Here is a 3,981-nt window from a genome sequence, read left to right as displayed (position 1 = left end):
CTGTCTCCAAAATGGCCCGACCTTGCAAAAGTGCGCCAAGCTGACTCCAAGGCCAAAAGTAGCTACAGGCGTGCCTACAACACACGCCACAGCGCCAGATCACTTCTGCCTCTCAATCCAGGTGACAGTGTGGCAGTGAAACTCGATGGTGAGTCAGGCTGGACGACAACAGGGACAGTCCAAATGCCACACCCTACTCCTAGGTCCTACTTGATCCACACGGACCATGGGACACTGCGAAGGAACAGGCGACACTTGCGCCCGACGTTCCCTCCTACACAAGAGCCGGACACGACAGAGGACACACAGGTGGCTGAACATTCCCCACCTTCACCTGTTAGACAGAATGTTCCACTGGGGCCCGTGGCACAGCCCCCTGCTCAGGCTCGTGTATCTTCACGGGGGAGGATTCTCCGCCCACCAGAGAGACTGAAAGACTTTGTGATTAACACATAGCTTGCCTCTTGGAGCAGAATACTCTCCAGCAGCTATGGAGGTACATGAGTAGTCTACCTCATTACCTCAGGTTACCCCGTATTCTCAAATACGTATACGGACGGAAAAAATAAACGGGAGGGGACGTGAAATGTGGGGAAACTAAAAGAAAACACAGATGTTATTGTTAACAGTTTATGGAGATGTGGATGTTCATGGTTTAAAACACTTTATGTGGATATTGTTTAATCATAAGCATTTACAGAAGCTAATGATAGGGCTTATAAAAGGTCTTGGGTGTCATAACTTTCAACTCAACAGCAGAGAGCTTGAGTTACAGTCATGTTCTGTTAGAATTGATTTCCATTGTAAACTGTTCATTTTCTTAAGAAGAGATGCTGTACCCTGTTAGCTCTATGCTGTTAATTAGCCTACAGTTCAAAAGGAGGAAGATGTCATGTAACTGGGTCTAGTCAATGGCGTAAGGTTATGGGCATGGAGATGAGGCTACCGCAAGGGGGCCGGGGAGCAGGGCGGTAGGATATAACAGGGCAAGACGTTAGATACTACAGACACCACGAATAAAGCAGACTCCTCAAGTTGTATTATATGTGTCACGGAACATTCATTTTACGAGCAGAAGCTTGTACACTAATCACCCCCCACTACCTGTACATCTTGCACACAAACAGTGCTCGATAAGTCTCAAACTATTTAAGACTTCAATATCTATGTTCCGTAGAGCACTTATCTGCCTCTACAAAATCTACTATGTGTGCCAAAATAATATATCCTGACAAGCCATTCTGATCAATTTGATCTATAAGGCCAGCATGCGATCTCTGACACGGCTAATGTCTTCCATTATCTACCGAATCTAGGTGTCCCTATCTGCCTTCGATCTTGTGTGCAGCTGCGTTGGTCTGAAGATAACCACGACCCTCTCGTTTGCATGTGAGATCGGAAATAAATACGGCACAGAAATAAATGTGGTGTGGAAATATATGTGGAAATAAATGTGGTGTGTAAAAGTCCCATGAAATAAATAAATGTCTTTCCTAAACGTAATTTTGAAATAAATAAATGTATTTATTTATTGATGTCGGTAAATGGATTCAGCTATATAATTATATAATGCTATATTTATAGGAATCTTTTTTTTTTTTCAGTGTATTTCATAGCCATATTTATTTATGTATGTATTTATCTATTTATTTACCAATTTATTTATTTATTTAATTGTCACTAACTCTGCGTTCCATTGGATAATTAGCCTGGCTGCCAGCCCAACTTCTACCTGCCCACAAAATAATTTGGTCGGGAAGTTGGGTGGGGAGGGTCTCGTATTGGGAACAACTACATAAAACCAGGATCTGGGCGGACCAATTAAATTGCCAGGGCGGGCTTTATACGATGATGGACAGATGATCAACAGTAACGTAATCAACAACGTCACAAAAGAGCCCTTGGTTGAATTTGTTTTCAACAAACAACATATTACGTTGCTCTGATTGGTTGTAGGTCTATCCAATTGAGCGTAGAGGCATTTGTTTTACGAATTCGGTTGAAACACGCCCCATAGTCACAGCCCAACGGAGAGTTTTCAGACTCATATTCTGACTAGAATTATGAGTATGACAACGTCAGGCTATAGGATAATAGCAGTTGCCCCAAAAATGTGCATTATCCGACTAAAGCTAGATTTGAATTGATACCATCATGTAAACGCAGTGATTTGTTGTTTTCCATTAGGATATTGAATTGTATTTATATATCCATGTTGTTTTGATGTATTGAGGACATGTTGATCGTAGAACTATTGTCCCAAAATTCAGCTCTTATTCTTGTAAGCACTTTAGCTTTTAAATGCAATTCCGTGATTCGGAAGGTCAATTTAAGACCACCCTTGTCCTCTCCAAATATTTTGATTATTTAATTATTTAAATATAATAATTAATTATTATTAATTATTATTATTATTATTATTATCATTATTAATAATTATAATCAATTAATTAATAATTATAATTATTTAAAGTCTTGTATGTACTATATCTCTGTTTTGTATCTGTCTTGCTGCAAAACCAATTTCCCTCCATGGGCAAATAAAGTTGAAAGCAAAGTAAAGTAAGACATGGCCCCTTTTCACATCTTCTCTCCTTGTCATCAGAGAGCTCTTCCTTCAGTCATGGCACAAGACAAGACAAATGCTTTGTTTCATTTCTTAAATGGACAAAATTATTCTGACTCACTTGAAGAAGAGGCGCATAAATTATATGGGGCTCGTTAAAAATGTCAATGTGACAGAACACAAGCAGGAATATTTTCATCTAACACAGTAACATTACTCTTCATATACAGAATTTATTAGCAAAAAGAACACAATCAGTCTTTGAGGTAAAAAAAACAAAACTTTAAACTACTTTATCAAATTAAAACAATCCTTTGCAAACATTTTAACCACGTATTTAACAAATCCACAGATAAAAATCAATGTTTAGCTGTCCTCAGGTTATAGAGACTTCTCAACAGCTGACCTCTTGCGACACTGGAACATGTGACCCACACAGCCCAACAGGACTTGACTGATCACAGACAGACTCTCTATCCCATCCTTCACCTTTGATCTCACCACACAGTCTCATGTCTTTTTAGAATATTTTATTTTAAAAGCCACTGCTTTGAGTAGTTCCGCCTTATTCTGTGAACATAATTGGTATAATAATTCACTATCTGTGTGTCACTGTTTCACCAAACAGTGAAAGATTAAGCAACAAACTCACCCTCTGAAGTCTTCATCCTGTCAGCATATACATAAGACTAAGAACAGAACATTTACACTAGTATCTGAAGCATTAACTAGCACAAAACACATAAAACACCTCATACACCCAAAACTCTACAAAGCACCGGTGCGTGGTCAAAGCAACACCATACTTCTGAAACATACCACAAATAAACATTCATCAGTAACATTGATTCCCAGTGTCCTTGAGAGGAGGGGGCAGGGGGTGGAGACAGGCAGTGTCCAATGTTGATTGAACAAGCTCCATTTGACAGGTGCAATAGCCTGGAGGAGTTAACTAACCTAATATTATTTTACCTGTGCTAATCTAGTACCCTCTTAATAATAATTTATTAATAATAATTAGTTCTCATGCTAGTGAGCCCTTAAGTGGCGACTGATTCAGTAAGTAGGGAATGTGGGTTGGTGAGGGGCGTTCAGTAATAGTAATGTTAAATTGTGGCATAAATGTACACACACACACAAAAATGCACAAGCATATAGGCCCACATCAACTGTTTGTTGCGTACTGTGTGAAAAAGGCTCTTACACTTCCTACTGTATGTTTTACATGACCTACCAAATTAATGATCTGAAAAAATTCTGCTATTGTTAATAAAGCTAGAGTACATTCAGCGTGTCTCCTTATCATACAGAGATTTTCCATACAGCTTTCGAAAGCAACAGGCCTTCTATTAACTGAGCCTTAAACAGAAACCAGCAATTATACTCCAAAAACGAACCTATCATTAGGTAATTCT

General features: G+C 39.1%; 1 long non-coding RNA gene across 1 annotated transcript; it reads right to left on the bottom strand.

Moving 5' to 3' along the window:
• Nucleotides 1-3,081: 3,081 nt before the first annotated feature.
• LOC146253668 (uncharacterized) lies at nucleotides 3,082-3,407 on the bottom strand. Its single transcript, XR_014731948.1, has 2 exons — nucleotides 3,219-3,407; nucleotides 3,082-3,136 (listed from the first exon to the last, which is right to left on the bottom strand). It is a non-coding gene; the product is annotated as an uncharacterized LOC146253668 (long non-coding RNA).
• Between the last annotated feature and the right edge of the window lie 574 nt (nucleotides 3,408-3,981).

Source organism: Hypomesus nipponensis, chromosome 17 (genome assembly GCF_054491055.1).
Source record: "Hypomesus nipponensis isolate SF chromosome 17, ASM5449105v1, whole genome shotgun sequence".
NCBI classification, from domain to species: domain Eukaryota; kingdom Metazoa; phylum Chordata; class Actinopteri; order Osmeriformes; family Osmeridae; genus Hypomesus; species Hypomesus nipponensis.
This window is presented reverse-complemented; position numbering and strand designations above follow the sequence as displayed.